The following is an 18,714-nucleotide window of genomic DNA, read 5'->3' as shown; positions in this document are numbered from 1 at the left end:
CAACACTCTTAAACAACACCTGTTCTTGATTTCTCTATATTCACCCTCAGCTCTGCCTACCAATTCGTCCTCAGTGTAAACCTCCAAAATAATTCCACTGAATGGAGTTTTTAAAAAAACAATCTCGGGCTCTAATTTTTCTTATAAAATATTTACCCAAAAATAATTCCCAAAGTCACACATGAAGAGGCAGAGATGCTTGTGTTTAACGTTTGGGCAGCAAAGGGGTAGAGATTTGATCTCATAGCACAATGGAGTGAGGAAAGTAATAAACGGGGTAATTGTGAGTAATTCCTACTGAGAGTGAAATCCCTGTCCTTCCACCCACTCTTGAATGGCCGACACTGCACCATCTAACTTAACATTTACGAAGAACTCTCTCCCCGAGTGGCTTCTCCCTGAGGGCCCCCTTTGTTCTTTTGTCTGCCGTATTTGCTATGCTTTGTTTTTCATCTGATCACAGAAACTCTCTTTGCCTGAAGATGAAGTGATTATTCATTATATGTAGAGTCTAGTCTGCCTCTGGTTCAGTGGATTTTGAATTGTTCGCTAATATTGGGTGAACACCTTTTTCAAAACCAAGTAAATCAATTAACTTACTAAAAAGTGGGAATTACAGAGGAAGTGTTTGCAGGACAGATGCCCTTCTCACTTCCAGTGACTCCTGCCCTCTCTTTCATTTCTTCTCTTGCAGCCCTGTACCTCACAATTTCCTTCCTCAAATACAAGATACAGGAGGAGAAAAGAGGGACCTTTTTTATTTCTCCAGTCCTAGAAGAGAGGTTTAGGGCATTCCAAAAGGGATCACTGTGCATAAGTCTCCCCTGTTCATATGATGAGATTAGTACACTGTCTTATCTCAGGTTGTACTCATGATCTGCCTTGAGAATAAACAGTAGTCTCTTTTTTAAATAAATGCTAAATTCTCCTAAAGAACACAGTACAATTATATTTGGGTACCTATCTTTATTTTGTATTAGAACAACCATGGCTCTGGAATATTTTATTCTAGACATAGAACTAATACTCTTTTCCAAGAGATGGCTACCCTCAAATGACATGGTTGACATATGCCATGGTACAGGGTGACATGCAGCACCATGCAAAGCGATGGGTAGAAACTAGTCAAGAGAATCACAGCTGGCGACTTAATGAAATACTGAAGAGAACAGTATCAGATGGGATGTGTTCTGTGACAGCAAAGTCACACATACATGTATAACTGCATGGACATGCAAAAGCTGCACATATAAAAGAAGTATCAAGAAGGTGTTGCTTATTCGTAGGGGTGAACTGTGGGGACATGCCAGAAGGCTTCCTCTTTTAAAGGTTGACTGAATTGTGAGCTTTCTTTTTAATCTAGAGTTTAAACTGGTTTGAAACTGATTTTAGACATATGAAGAACCATTAACCTTCTGCTCATTACTTCTAAATGGATTAATCTTTTTAGTTAGGTCCTAGACATTCTTCTTATGGCTCTGTAGTAAAACGGGTCCAAATTGTGTGCAGTATATTAAAAGAATGACTTCTGTGTCACTTGTGTCAATCTTGTGTACATTTTGATGTGTATAAACTTGTCAGCCAGAGATAAATTAAAATTCAAGATATAATTCTGCAGAATAGATACTTTTCAAACTCACTGGCTTCATGATTCAAAAGCTCACCTAGAATTCCTGCTAGGTAGGTAAAGCCAGGATGACCTGTTCTCTTTCCACCATCCTCTCTAAGTCAGGCCTTTGCTTGTGAACCTTGCCTGACATGCTGCTGCTAATTTTCACTTGGTGCCAAGTTCATCTTTCCCCGGGAAATATGAATCACTTTGGGTAATTGAACTTCAAAGAACTGAATGACTCCTCTTCATCAGCTGATCAGATGCTGGGGCTGACCACCGGTGCTAACAAATATAATTTATGCTTATTTAACAAGTTCTTAAAGCCTAATATTTTAAGATTAGATTTTCGTGGTTTATTTTCCTTATCTCTGCCTCTATTTTTCTCATGAAATCATCTGTGTGTAAGAGACAGCACATGACATGCATGTGGGCACTGTGCATATGTGTGTGCATGTCTGTGCATGTTTGTGAGTATATGTGGTATGTATATGTGTGTGCATGAACGCATGTGTGTGCGCAGTTGTGTGTGTTCAAGGAGGCAGGTGTGCATCGGTATGTGGTTCATACATTGTGTGTTCATGTGAGCACACGTGTGTGCATGAATGCATGCATGTGTGTGCATATGTATGTGAATGAGTGCATGTCTGCTTGTGTTATGCATGTGTGTAAATGTTTGCATGCTTGTAAATCAGGGCAGGAGGTAGACCTGTAAAGTTAACTCGGATAACTTACACAGAAGGATCCTGACCAAAGGTTCCTAAACGTGGAAAATGTCACCAGAGGTAAACGTGAACACCCAGAAGCATGAGCACTCACCACTAGTACATTCGTTCCTTTCCTTGAATGTGGGAGTTTAAGACAAGGCTACTTCATTTTACTGAATAATTTGTGTGAGCTCTGACTCTGGTGAATGGGAGATATATACCTTGGACACAGAATATCACAATTTTTTGAAACATCTAAATGCATTTCTTTTTGTTATCTTCTTTTTTTCAACAAATGTTTTGATAGGTTAAATAGCAGTTTTCTGAAAGCTAGCAGTGCAAAAATGAGAAACTGGTTGTTTATTTGGGCTGGTAACTACCAGATTGTCTGGAAAGTACTCTCGGGCTGGTTGAGAGAGCCTCTCTTCAAAGCCTTCATCAAAGCTTGTCTGGGAGGTATCAGTCTTTGAAGCATGCTATCAAAGTAGGATGAAAATTCACAGGCACCAATGGGCACAGGCAGTCTCCCTGCAACATGAATTACAGCAGATAACCAGTCCAGCATTTTTCAGTGCTCAGATTTATAGAGAAGCAACCTCCTTTGAGCAGTGTACTAAGGTCAGTCCCCCTTCAAGTCAGTGTTTTAGGGACCCTGCACTGTCACAAAAGAATTGAGGAAGGAAAGGGCCTGTATCACGAGGAAGAGGATCTTTAGCCTAGCTGCTCTGGATTCTGCCCTGCATGTGTTTGAGTTGATAAGCTCTTACTTTAAAAAAGAATGTTACTGCATTTACTTTAAATTGCTGTATTTTTCTCATAGTTCAGATGTCTGTGGATTTTGGCCTAACATAACTCAGAACTAGATGCTTGGGGAAATGTCTTCAGAAAATTCATAAGAATAAGAAAAACTGGGTTTTGACAGATTTACTGACAGAATTTATATAAGGGTCCTGAAGGAGGCAACAGTTCTGACAGGTTTTTATGGGGGAAGGGAAGGAAGAAGAATTTTGAAACATTTATGAAAAACCAAAGTCTTATGTCCTGTCTTTGCCATAGCCTCTGATGTGCTTTAAATGAGTATTTTAACTGATCTGGCCCATGGGACTGGTGTATTTCAGGTCAGTAGTGGACTCTGTAAAGTACAAGACCTCCATTCTGAGAGTACAGAACGACAGTTTTAACCCTGTACTAAAATGAAAAATATGGTTTTTATGAATATTTTGTTTTCATTGTTTTGGGGGTACTGAGCTTTGAACTGAGGTGTTGGCCTTGCTAGGAAAAGACTCTACCACTTGAGCTATGTCCCCAGCCGTTTTTCCTGGAGCTTGCTTCGGGGAGGGTCTCCCACCTCTGCTGGCTGCACCTTGGATGGCAACCCTCCTACTTCCATCTCCTGAGTAGCTGCAGTTATAGGCATGAACTGCCAGGCCCAGTCTTCATTTAATTTTCTAAAGAAAATATTACTTAATTGTTGAAATGATTAAAGCAACAGAATTTCAAGATATTTACTTCCCACCCCCCAGTCAGCTAAAGAAATAAATGTGCATTTATGCATGTCATATCCCTAATGATTCCCAATGTGGTTCTCAACATTACTGATATATTTCAGGCAACATATTCATTGGCTTGCTTGAATTTTGCGTGGTATTTTTTACTGGATAAAATACTATTTTCCACAATGTCATTTCATTTATGCTATTTTTCATCTCTTTTCCTCCTCAAATCCCACCTTTCACATTACTGTATATCAAAAGTGCAGCATCATAATTGCACTTATAAGCACACAGTTCTGTGCATATGCAAATATATGGTACACTGACTAACTTATAAAAGTCTATTCTACCATTGGTGTTTTCTAGCAATTTCCATATCATATTTAACAGTGAGCTGCAAATATCCTTCTGGGCAAAAAAGAGCAAAGGAGGTTTCTTATTATTAGATTTACACTATTCCACAGTACATGTGTAATAATAATTACTAAAATTATTATTCAATATGATCGAAGTACTTCATATGCCTGTATGAAAATAGAACAATGAAACCTGCTTAAACTTGTCTAAACGGGGAGGGGAATAAGGTAGAGAATATAGGGCATGAATCTGATCAAAGTATATTATATGCATGTATGGAAATATCACAACAAAACCTTTTTGCACAATTTATATATGCACAAAAAAAGGAGAAAAAAGCAAAGGTGAGGTCAAAGCTGTGAAAGTCATCGGTGAAACTGACCCTATAACCATATGGTGTTCTACATGTGCTCCTCTGCCTCTAAAATATAGGTAAAATTACTATAAAGCAGTACTTTAAAAATAGTGTAATACTGAAAAAATGATATACAAATGCTACGTTTACAGAAAATTCATTCATTATTCAAGTAAATTTTTTTTCACTGCCATTGCAAACTCAATGTATAACATCTTACATAACTAGTGTTTTCTATTCTGTAGGATAGTTTCTTGGAAGGTAAGAACACTGTGATATAAGTACCTGATAATAGCACTGCCATATCATCTACCAAAACAGAGTGTGCAATTACAATACTTCCACAAGAACAAGAGAGCTAACTCACCAGAATACAGTGAGGGTGTGTGCATATTTCACTCTTCAATGTGACACTGTATCTTCTAATTCATGTCAAAATATATGCAACTAAAGGAAAACACCCAGCTTAGTATAAACAATGTTCTTATTGTTAGGTATTGCTTATATTAAACCTTATTAAGTAAGACTTATGAATGTTCTTTCTGTAGAAAATCTGAAGTGCCCTTTGGAAAAGAGAAATACAACAGTAAGAATGAGGAAAGACAAATAGTTCGAAATGATGAGGCTGATTTCTATAAAGATATTTTATGGTTATTGGAATATACTCATTACTTTGTTGAAAATTGCTATAAAAATTATCAGTCTTATAAATATTTCCAGGTCAGCAATTCTGCCACTTTGATCATTCCAAAATTTCCATTAATCTTCTTGTGAACATCTTGACATCACTTTTTTTGCGAGTTACTTAGAAATGTGTTTACTAAATTACCTTTATAGCAAGACACTCTTAAATAGTGAAATCAGGCACTTTATTTGGAGCAACACACAAGAAAGCCATGTTCAATTGTGCTAGACTGTGTTTTCTATTCCTCACCGTGCCTGTTTTGTAAGATGTACACATTATGTATCAACTTTATTACTAGCAACATTTATGCTTCTAGACAGGTGCTCTACCACCTGGCCACTCCGCCAGTATTCATGCTTCTTGACATGGTTGGGCAGAGAAAATGCTGGTGTCCTCTGCCAACACCCTATTCTTAGACACAGACCGTGCATCACAGTTTTCTTTTCCAGTTAGGTCTGTACCATATGGAGTAACATTGTATTCACTATGGGGATGTGGACAGACACAATGAAAAGAAAGCAAGCCCCTTTGAGTCCTGGCCATCACACAGGTCACAGCCATTCATATCTCTGTCTCTTCTGTGGCCACCTTGAAGATCAGATTTCCAGATGGCTCTGGTACAAGAAGGAAGAGGGCAGACTCACCTGCATAGATGTAGGATGTGTTAGAGGTATAAACGTTTACTGTGTTACTCAACTGAGACTCAAGGGGTGTTACTGAAGACCTTAGTGTAGTGAATTCTGATAAGTGAGATTTGGAAAATTGATCATGTTCTCATTCGTTTTTCCCTCCAGATTCATATCTTTAAATTTTACACAACTAGATCTTGATAGATAGTAAACTTTTAATAAGTGCACCCTAAAAGGGAATCCATAGCTCATATTTTACCTCTTAGAACTGCAACTATTTGGAGTTTGAAAATACCCATTTCGTTCTCATCTTTGTTCACACCCAGTCTCCACCAAGGGTCCACTTACTATGTTTTACAAATTTCCATGTTCCATGACTTTTAGTATATTGCTTCTAGCACTTCTCTTCATTCTATTGAGCGAGATAGTGAAAAAATAAAGTGAAAGCCAATCAAGCAAACAAAAAATATAACAAAACTCTTTTCCTGAGACACTTACATAATACTATGCACGGTGTTCAGGACCTGTTTGGGAGGCGTCATGGAAATCTCTGCAGTGATATTCATTACACTTTTAATTATCTGTGAGGCCAGTAGACATGCCAATCTTGTGTACTCTGGTGTAAATACAAGGCAAAAAAGAGCTCTTAATAAAAATGAATTGACTCATGAATTAATTTTCATTAGCAAAGATATTGCACTCCAGCAAGCAGTTGTTTTTGAGTTTTTTGAGTAGTTTTCTTTTTATAAAGTGATTGCATTTATAAATCATTTCACAAAACACAATAGTGCTGATAAATTAGTAACTATTGTTTCTCTTTACAAACAGGTAAAGTTTTACTACTATGTTTCCCTTTAAAACCTGACATTTTCTTTAGAAAGATACATTAAGACAGTTATTCCCCATAATGACTTGTCACTGAGTAATTCATTTTTAAAAAGTACAAAAATTGCTGGAGGCAGTGGTACAGGCCTGTAGTCCCAGCTACTTGGGAAGCTGAGACAGGAGCAGCACTTTGAGTCCAGGAGATCAGGGTCATCTTGAGCCATACAGTGGAATTCTGCTTCTCCCCATAAAATAATCTAAAAGTTCTTTTCATATTTGCAAATTTTGTCCTCCTGATTTAAAACAACTAATTGACAATTATTTGATACACCACTTGACTTTTCAATACAGTATCAAAAATTATTCTTTTGTAATACACTTTCTAAAACTTTATCCATATGTGCATTAAAATTTGTCGGAAGTAAGCTTTTTGTGAGAAAATACTTTTCAGGAATATCAATAAAATCATAATTGCTTAATTTGAAAATTCTCTAAATTGCTGCAACCAAGACTCCTACAGGGGAAAAAAAGAGTAAGAAAATAAAGTGTAGCATGCACAGAGCACAGACACACACCATGTAAGATTAAAGTAACTTTCAGCAGGACAACAGAGGTTACAGAACTAGTTTAAAACAACTAGGGGGGTGAAGTTACTGCCAAGGTTTTCAGAATATTCAGAGTAGATGATTTTTTAAGATAATGTTGCTGCTGACAAAATACTTAAAGGCAAAGAAAGAGCCTTGAAGTACAGAAATGATAACCAAATAATGAAGGACTAGGTAGAAAAGCCAAAGAATACTTTTTAAAGTCCTTTATGGAGTGGGCATGGTTGCTCAAGCCTGTAATACCAGATGCTTAGGAGGTAAGCATGGGGAAGATCTTGGTTCAAGACTAGCCCATGTAAAAGTTAGTGAGACCCCCATCTCATTGGCTGGTGGCCAATGCCTGTAATCAGAGTTACACAGAAGTAAAGGTAGGAGGATCATGGCTAAGGCTCATCCAGGCAAAATGTAAAAGCCTATCTGAAAAATAACTAACATGAAAAGAGCTGAGGCTGTAATTCAAGTGGTAGAGCACCTGTCTAGCAAGCAAGTACAAGGCCCTGAGTTCAAACCCCAGTGCTGCCAATGTATACATACATACTTACATGCCTACATAAATATATAAAACATAAATAAAATGAAGTCCTTTCTGAGACTGCTCCTCTTTGCCCAGAAAGCCAGCTCCCTGTCACATTAGTTCTTGTCTTTCCTGGTGACTCATTTGGAGACTTTGATGTCATGAAACCCTTGTGCTGTTATTTGGATTCTTTCAGGATGACTGACACTTGAATTTGGAATCGACTTACCTATTTGAATTTGATAGCCTAAATAAAACATTTAATTAAACTCAAATACTTTTATTTCTGTCTGTGTTGCCCACTGCCAACACAAAGGACTCCAATGTAACGGGAACTTCTCTTTGGGTATATCCATAGGTTTACTTAAAAACAAAGAGATTCTAGGTAGGTTCGTTGTTATCAATACCCTGTGAAATTTGTGATTAAAAATCATAGACATTTATGTATTTCCTTAGAAAAGTACAACCTTCTATCACTGAGAGCATGTTTAGAGTCTGCCAAGGAGAGGTCCCTAAGGTGAAGATGGTCTAGGTGTGGACTTAGGTTTGACAAAAAGTAACATTCTGAACCTCTTTTGGAATCTAGTTGAACATTAGAATTCGTACCTCATACGAAATAATACAAATATACGTAGAAGTGTGATAACATCTGGAAGAAGACACTATCAAATATACTATCTTTTATCTGCTGTAGCACTATAAATATATTTAGATAATTAAGATGTAAAACATTTTACTAGTTTTTGTGCTGAGGAATTGGATTCAATAGAAGTGCAAGAAATGAAAAAAAGATCAACTGATAAAAGTTATGAAAGAGAGTTCCATAGAAAAAGTAAGCACAGTTGTCTTGAACACTAAACATTCAGAGGACTTTTTCATAGTTTATTATCATATGAGGTCCACACTGGTGCTGAGATGCAATCCTGCCCAGGAGAGCTGCTGGACAGGTCCGCCATGGTCAGATCTGCTAAAACGTTGAACTAGAAGGTGAAATCAAGACTGGGGCTTTGGGAGGACATTGAAATAATCAGGTAGTAGAGATTAAAATAAAGAAATGTTAGCAAAGAGAGAAGAAAGAGAGAGAGTAAATCGAGGATGAATTGTGCTTTGCAGTTGTTTGCAGGTTCATTTCTAGAGGACCAGCTTTGAAGAAAGAGAGGTTTGAGCAGAAAGCTCTCTATCTTTCTCTGTGTTATGGATCAACTCAGTGAATCACTAAGATTTACTCTTCTCACATATAAAATAGAGATTGTATCACACACCCCACAGGTCTTTGTCAACGTTAGGTTTAATTCACAGCTACTCAATATTAATAAATATCAATATTAAATGTATGACTTTATTTATCAACATATCCTTAAATAGTTACCATCCACATGCTAGAGATTTGACTGTGTCCTAATCCAGCAGGAAGAGAAAGATAAGTAGAATGAGTTGAAGAGATGCAGCCCAATGGGATTACAGAGAAGCAACACTGTGTCATACACTCAGGGCCATAGATGCAAAACAGGGAGTCGGTTTTATATTTGGGAATAGAGCTTTGACATTACTCTTCAATGCCACTTTTAAAAGTGAATTGTAGTAAGAGGGACTCTGTTTTGTGCAAAACAGAGCGTGCCCGTCTTGGCCTTCATACTAATGGCAATGGGAAGAGAGTGAAGAATGGGTGAGACTGAAAAAAGCAAGAACGAAGACAAAAATTTACAATTGGAGCCTTATTATTCAGGTTTTTGTGTGATGAAGTAATTCTGTAGGCCAGTATTTAAAACTAATCATGGCTAACAGTCTGAATTGAGGCTGCAAAACAATCCGCCTTTCTAAAATTACAAGGATTGCCTTGCTCCCTCAGCATGGCACTTCCATCTAAGTGACACAAGAGATCCTCTGTGGCACAAGTGACTTTTATGTGACATTTGCTGCCATTCTGGGTAGGTTAAATAAGTTCACGATCTACATGAGGGATTCCTTAAAATGACAGACTAGACTACAGACCTGTTCCCTGGAGGCAGAGATAGCTTCAGGGGACAAGTCAGTTTAATCAGCCACTGTCAGCTGACATTAAACCCTTCAGTACTAAATATTAATACTATGAAACTCTGTCCTGGCCCTGTTAGGATATTTTCCTAAAATCAAAATGTAGGTAATGGTTTGGGGATGATAGGATGTGACTTTAATCCCTGCTACTCCAGAGTAAATTTCTGGGGGATCTTGATTAAAGACCTCATCTTAATAATAAGGTGGGCATTAGGGAGTGTGTCTGTCATCCTAGATGCAAAGAAGGTGTAATTAGGAGGATTGCAATCCAGAGCAACCCTGGGCAAAAATTCCAGACCCTACCTAAAAAACAACTAAAACACAGAAGGCATGGAATCTGACTCCAGTGGTAGAGCACCTGCCTAGCAAGTGAAAGGCCCTAGTTTCAGTCCATTACTACCATAAATAAATTGACAATAAATAAATGATAGGAGATTCTGCCCTTTGTGATTACGTGGATGAATTCAGAAGATGTTATACTAAATGTAACAGACCAGACACAGAAGGACAAATACACTGTAATTTCACTCATGTGAAGAAACTAAAAAGGTAAACTCTTAGAAGTAGAGTAGAGAAGTAGATAACAGGGTCTGTGAGGTTCAGGAGATGGGGAGACCTTGGTCAAGGGTATAACTTTTCAGTTCTAAGATGCTTAAATCCTGAGTGTGACGAAGTCTGGGACAGAAACATGGCTGATAAAGAAGATGACTCAGTAGGACACAAACAAACAAAACGCTGTCAATCGAAACACCTCCTCTCATCCATAGTTACCAAAGCAGGTTGTAGATGAGGCTGCTGTTTTTCTTCGCTGCTTCTGCTTGGAAGCTGATAGAGAGATGATGCTACCGTGCTTCACATGAAAACAGTAGTTTTTCAGACCCACGTCATATTTTTGCTGTTGGGTGCTTACTTGCCTGTGAAGGAGCGTAAGAAAATGGCGGCCCATTTGTGGTGTTTAAACTTGGTCAGGAAAGGTAGTGGCACAAAACAACAGCAATTGCCACATGGGTAGCTGAGATAGTGTTGCCTTTGGCTTTCTGATCATTCAATGGGAGCAAACTTAATTTCAGTCACAAAATTATTAAAAGTATTGAGTTGCTAAGAACATAGCTCAGTGGTAGAGAACTTACCTAGCTAGCATGTTTGAGGCCCTGGGTTTGATCTACAGCACGACAGTTCTTTTTAATGATGTATGTATGAAACATGTGCATTTCAAACAGATGCCTTAACAATGAAGGACTAGAATGAAAAACAGGTCACACACTAACAGGAGGAGGAGGGTAAAAGGAGGAAATAAAAGAGGTGAATATGGGGTGTACTTTCTATACAAGAATGAGGTCACATACACCACATTCAATGAAAGGAAGATGTTTTAACATCCTTTTTTAGGAAAAAAAATCAAATCATTCATTCCTCTTTGATGATACAAGTAAAGAACTATCTTCATTAAAACATGGTCACAATGATTAAGTAAGCAAAAAGATATCGGAGGTTCTGGACCCAAAAGAGTTCTCAAGTTGTCCAAAGAATAATTATGATGCTACCTAGTGGCAAGCAGCTCTGAAATTCCTTAGAATTTTCAAGAATTTTAGTTTTCTGAACCATCTCCACCTTCGGCAAGTAGATTAAATTCAAATTGCTTTAGGACTTTACAAATACATGTTATAGCCCTAAATAATTAATAATTACATTTTAACTTGCTAAAATTTTCCTAAATAAAATTTTCCTCAATACTTCCATAGAGTATAGGATCAGGAATTTCAGTCATAAGATAGACATTCACACCTTTTATTAAGTTGTGGGTTAAGATAAATTAAAAAGTACTAGGTATGGTAAAAGGGATACTAAAATATTGAAAGAAATTTTCTGGGTTATAAAATATTCAAGAGTTTGTTATGAATAAACTCCATCTATCACCCCAAGCAGATTAATTTTTGTGTGCCCTACAGAGGCTTTTTATATTCAATAACTTGCTTTGAAAGCAATAGGCTTAAACTAAGAAGATTAAAAATAGTCTAATGAAAAATTTAAATCTGGATTTTTATCTTTTTAAAAAAATTCTTTGTAGTTCTAGAAGGACACTTTTTTTCATGGAAGCAAATTACAGATGTTTGCTTAATGCATACAGAAGCAAAAGGAAATTTTAAAATTCAAAATAAAAATCTGGAATTTCTTTTGTTAAATGTTTTTATTAGTATATGGTAGTTACACAGGGGGTTTCATTGCGACATTTGTATATACACATATATTATACCCTGAATTAGTTCATCCCCTACATTATTCTCTCTCCTACTTCATTCCCCTTCTTAAAATGGCTGACAAGTTTCAATATTCAATAGTCATGTATGTATAGAAATATCTCACCATATTTGTCTTCCTTTCCCTTCTTCATTTAACCTCCTAGTCCCACCAGTGCCCTCCCCTAAACATGACCTGTTTACATTCCTGCCCTTCATTGTCTATGGATCTGTTCATTGTTCAGTGGGGATTTGGCCTTGGTATTTTACCTGTAAATTTATCTTATGAGATTTGAACAAATTATAAGAATTTGGATGTTCTGCTCAAATAAATAAGGATAAATTCAGTGCAAACCCATTTTATCCCCGAGTAACCCTTCACATCATTTTATGATAGCCTATGTGTTCCAATGCCATGTACACAGCAGTAACACAAAACAAGATATTCAGTACAATCTGGGCTTAACTGGGATCATCCAACACAGAGTCAATGCTGCCATGTTCCATAGGCACTGTGGTGAACCTAAACCTAGGTTAATTCAGCATGTGCTGCCATGGGGATCTACCTTGCAATTCACAGGCATCATCCTCACCTGCTTCTTCCTCACCATGGTGGTAAGTTCACAAGCGAAGTGCTTAATACTGTATTTCTCTTTAAATGCACCCCCTACGCAATTGAGTCAGGTCAACACTTTAAAAAACTGTTCCTGGATGAGAAATCAATGGAAATTGAATTTGATTTGTGTCTTACAAATGGACAAAGTAAATAGGAGTGCTCTGACAAACTCTTCCTTACTCATTTTCACTCACACACAGCAAAAGGCTGTGTCCACACCACAGAAGACAATTACTATTACACATGTTACTCTGAATTGACTTCTTAGTCCAATTGGCAAAATTTAGAAGCTAACATTTATTAGAACTATACTTAATGTTTGCTAAGAATTTATTTTGACAGGTAATTTATTTAAATTACCAATAAAAAGATTAAGCTCAATATATTTTTTCTAAATTAATAAGTTGAGTCACAGTAAAGGGGAAATGTTCCCATCACTTTTATTTCTCAGCACATTTCAATAAAAGGCATATGTTTTTACTTTTAAAATGAATGTGGTTTATATTTAATAAAACACTGAATATTTTATTCAAAGCCTTGCAGGATTGTATTGAGAGGACGTGCAACTCAAAACTATTGAACTCTTTCTTTCATAAACAAAGAGTCAGAGAGTAAACATGTACATCATAAATGTTTATATTTCAGAAGCTGTATGAACTGCAAAAGAGAGCATTGCCGAAGAGGAAAATCTGCACACATATGAGTATTTCACTTATTTCTTTAAAAAACTTTCATTGTCATACATACTTCTTTTTAATAACCTTTCCTAACTGCAAAATTATAATCATTACAAAGTGACAAAGGAAGGAACATGGAAGCATGAATCACTTTAGAATCAAGAAAGTCTATTTTAACTTAGGAAATAATAAAAAGGAGAAACAAATAAAGAAGGAAAATAAAGCACTGAAGTACTTTGAAGCTGAGAGCATTGCCACTCCACAAATTTGAGGGCTAATTTTGTGTCAGTCAATGGACAGGTCCTGAGGAATCAGAGTTGACTAAGACATGACTCCTGTTCTGAAGCTGAGAATGGAAAAGACATTTCACTGGTGAGGTTTCCCAAAGTTCCAAGATTTGATGTCAGATAAAATTGTTAATGTTTTTAGTAAGCTACTATTATAAATACATATGGTATAGTTGATATTAACATTCACACACAAAGCCCACTACATGTCTTTTGGACTAAATCTCACTGCCCTTATGAAGTAAGAACGTAGCAAGTACCATCTGTGAAACAGCTACTTACCAAACTTAGGATGCATGTTTCCTACTCAAAGAATTAACAAAGTAAAGAGAGTAGTTTTCATTATTTAGCAACTCAAAAATTGATACTTAGAGAAAGTTAGAGACTTGCTCAAATTCCCTAAAATAGTAAGGGTTCAAACCAAGATCTAACCCTATTGCTCTGTGATAGTAAGACTTATTAGCTGTAATCAAAGTGACCAACCTCGAGTCTCAAGAACAGATAATAATTTTATATGAAGTCCTGTAGAATTCCTGCAGGATTCAGAATTGAATTCTTTGGCTAGCAAGGAATGGTATGGTATAATAGAGTCATAATTTTATATAAGTTAGGGAGAATAGACAACTTTTAGATGTATCTTCAATTTACCGATACTGAAAATGTGTACTTTGAGAAGAAATTTAATCTCTAAATTAATGCTATCAAATTAGACAAATTTTCACAAATATAAATTCTTGCAAAATGAACTGAAGTCACCACTCTTGATTTCGAATTAGGAGTCAACAACTGTAACTAATAAGGACTGATGGAAAAGGCAGTCACTAATTGACAAAGAAATCATTGGTGCATTCCAAATTAGTCACCTGCAAACCTCTTTTACAATGCAAGATGCAATAATTTAGCTAACATTTTAAATGTCTGTATCTAGATGTAGCTAAAGTTTTTATGTGTTTATAAATAATTATTATCATTTGTTGGCTAGGATACTATGCAGTTAAAAAGTAAGTTAAAGAGAGGAAATATAATTTAAAATACACAGTACATCAACAATTCTATAATATTTGTAATATTTTTTCCATGTGGAGTGGAAAAGAGACTTCTTCTATAAATTATTTAGGAAAGTTCCAATATTCTACTTTATTGAATATTTGCAAATTGTCAAGTTCCCAAATCAACTGACTCCATCAGTAAAATTGTTCTCTTTTTGTGGTAAGTAAAAATTCCTATTCTTGTTTTGTTGGTTTTTCGTTTTGTCATTTTGTTTTTGTCTGACACCTATTTAAACATTTAAAAATAATGATGAATAAGAGTTGTTGCCTAGTGGACATTAATATGTGAATGAAATTAATTTTTCAATAATTTATTTAATGCTTATCAACTTAAGCATCTAATATAATTGAGGACACTACTCTGGTGGAGGAGAAATATGTTAGTAGGTAGGATCAGTTGGCTACAAATCTCAAATATAAAAAACATTACAAGAGAAATAGGGAAAGTTCTACTTCTAGAAATGAAAACTCACACCATTTATGGGCATGCTAAAAAAACACCTAGAAAAGTTGGGTTAAATATAAAATTTGCATTTTGTTTTTAGAGAGCTGCCATTAGTGAGTGATGAGTTGATGAGTTGCCAAAATGTGAGCAGAGGAAAAGGCGAAGAGTCAAGACCAGGCATTGGCAGTGCTTCTGTCCAGGGGGACTGGCATCCCGAAAGAGGCCCTGAAAGATCTGAACACAGCCTTTGAGGGCCCATATGGCTGAAGGGATGTTGAACTTTAGAGCTCACAGAAGAAAATGCCTATTTACAGATCACAGAATTCTGAATGATATCCCAAAAGCTACACCTCAGGATTAGACTAGAAGTAAATCCTAACATAAACTGAAGCCCAAGTTCTGAGCACTTCAATTTATACTCAGTTAAGTTCATTTACTATATCACAGCTGCCTTCAACAAGGTGGATAGTCCTCCCTGGAAATCAACAATATCTCAAAAGGTCTCAAATAATTTATAATTTTTTTATCTGATTGTCTTTCAGTAGGTCAAAAAATAATATTACACAAAGAACAAAATTCAACAATAACTAAGACTTTTTTATAATTCAAGAAGAAGGAGTATGGAGACATTGACAAAGTCTGTGATAGTTAAGACCTGGATGCTAAAATAACTATATCAAATTAAATGCAACAGTGGAAGAATTCTACACAGAATGGAAATTGAGACAAACACTCGTAGAGGAATAGTAAACTAGATAATACATGAACTGAATTTAAGAAGCCAGTAAATGGGCTTCACAGTGTATTAGGCATGGATGAAAGAGAATTGTTCACTAGAATTTGAACAAAAACAAATTCCAGATTACAAAGAAATGGGTGAAAAATATTGAAACAGTAAAGATGATGAAGGTTTCTTGATGGAATTGGAGTTTCAGAAATGGACCAGAGCCACACTGGTACATATCCATAACTAACACCTGGACAGGTAGAGAAGGGACAAGAAGGACGTATAAAACACAGATTCAACAGGATTGCAAACCTAACCTACTCCCAGACGCATTATAGCAAAAGTTCGAAAACCAAAGTCTAGTGAAATCTTAAAAGCAGCCAAAGAAAAAAAAATTATTCCCTGTAAACAAGTAATAGCAGGACTGTTAAATAGAGGGGTTATGAGAGAGAGTGAAGGAGGGTGAATATGAATAATGTATGAAAATAGAGCAATGGAACCTGTGGAATCTACTCTAAGAGGGAGGGTGAGAGAGGATGATGGAGAGGGTGAATCTAATTAAAGTACATTGTAGTCATCTATGCAAATATCACAACGAATTCCCCATGTACAGCTAATATAAACCCATAAAACGTAAAGAGAAAGAAGAGATGAAACACTGAAAGGTGGAGCAGTTTCAAAGTCCTAAAAGAAAAAAAATTACCAAAGTAAAAGCTTAAATTCAGTAAATATGTAATTCAAACAGACAGCCAATAGTAAGACATTTAAAAAACACAGCCCCCAAAATTATTAGGGGAATTTGTTACCAAGAGCATTAATCTGCTTTAAGATTAAGTTAGATTTTTGTGAGTCCACAGACCCTCCCAGTATTAGTCATGGGCGTGTGTTTGGGTATGCCTGGGTGTATGGACATGTGTGGCATGGTTCCCATAAAAAGTTTTGTAGATTCACTGGAAATTGCAAATTGGTAGTCACACTCAGGGATAGAGCCCCTTGTACATTTTTTTCTCTAGGGATATTGATTATATTGGTATATATTTTTGAGACAATAGAGTACAGTCAGGTTCAGTCATCTGCAGTGATATTGTCAATGAGGTAGTTATTTTTTTCCAATTACAGATTTTTGATGGACAAGAAGCAAGTTAAGGCAAATACTGGGGGGCCCTTGTGTTTACCAAGAAAATGTAACATCCAATGCAGCATTCATGTAGGATTTTATGCCACTTCTCAATAACTTCATGAGGTAGGTTCAATTGTTTCCAGACAACAAAAGTAGAATTTGATTCAGATAAACAACTTGGTCAAGTTCACAAAGTTAGTGAAAGGTTGAAAGAGATTTTTCACTCTAAACAGGTCTCTCTACAAAGTGTGCATTCCTTCTTATTATACTTAACAAAGAAAGAGCACTGGTTTTTTTGAGGTTTTGTGTTTATGTCACATCCACATTGAAGATGCAGATTTTCTGTATATTCCCTGACCCACACAAACATAGCCACCTTCATAATCAGAAACATTTCTCACCTTTGAAGAAGCTATATTGACACTCATTATCACCCAAATTCTGTCATTTGCATTACAGTTCACAGGTGGCATCCTTTCTATAGGATTGAACAAATTTGCAATGATATATACCCACCATTATAGTATTATTCAGGGTAATCATTCTGCCTTAAATATCCTCTGTGTTCCACCTGTCCATCTCTCTCTCCCCTTCCATTCATTCCTTGCAACCACTAATCTCCTTACTGAGTTTGTATTTTTCACTTTTCTGGGTCCATGTATGGACGACTTATATTCATTACTGGATAGCTCAGTTTTTTCAGTGCTGAATAACTCTCAGTTGTCTAGCTGTGAAATAGTTTATTTATATATTCACCTACTGAAAGAAATCTTGGCTGATGCCAAGTTTTGACAATCCTAAATACAGTTACTTTAACATCTGTAAGCAGGATTTTGTGTGGATATCAATTTTCAAATTTTTTGAGTAAATACCAAGAAGCAAGATTGCTAGATCCTCTTGTTATTACCAACTTAAGTTTTATAAGGCAAGTACTAAACTGTCCCCAAAGTAACAGTATGCTTTTGCATTTCCACCAGCAATTCCATCAGTTCCCATCGCTCTGCATCCTTAGGGACATTTAGTGTTTTGGATTTTGACCAGGTGTGTGGAAGTATCTTAGTGCTGTCTTAATTGGCATTTCCCTGATGCTACAGGCTGTGGAACATCCTCTGTGTATCTCTTTGTGGTCTGTGTGTCTTTTTGGTCATATGTTTATAATAGTCTTCGGCCGATTTTGAAGTCTGTTTCCTTTTCTCATTTTAAGAAAAATTCTTTGTAAAAATTGGAAGAATTCTTTTGTAAAAAAGTGGGAGAATTCTTTATAAAAGTGGAAAATAAAATAAAAGATGATGTAGCTTTAAATTATAATGAAGAAATCAATTACACATAATGTTTGTAAATGTATAGAGGGAGAATGACACCTAGCATTTTTAAATGCCCCTACTAGCGCATTAGTTTGTTAATTGAAAAGACTCAAAAGAAGGATTTTCAGATTTCCTTCCATCAGTTTTAAGAAACATAGTGTGACTTTGGCATACGAGCAAAACAGTTCATTGAAAGATAATTGGAGAACTTTGTAAAGTAACAGAAACCAAAGTAACTGGGAGCCCCCAAAGACAGGAGTTTGATTACCATCTTAGAGCATTGAACATTATCAAGTGCTTCTGTCCAGTGTCGCTACTCATGACATTCACTGATCTAAAAACATTCTGAAGAAATGCCATATAGGAGACTATTTCTGATGCTGGGGATTTAGCAGTGAGGACAGCATGCCCTTTTGGTTATGCAATGTTTGTGCTAGTG

Source organism: Castor canadensis, chromosome 2, assembly GCF_047511655.1.
Source record: "Castor canadensis chromosome 2, mCasCan1.hap1v2, whole genome shotgun sequence".
NCBI classification, from domain to species: Eukaryota; Metazoa; Chordata; class Mammalia; order Rodentia; family Castoridae; genus Castor; species Castor canadensis.
The sequence above is the reverse complement of the archived record's forward strand: the minus strand, read 5'-3'. Positions refer to the sequence as shown.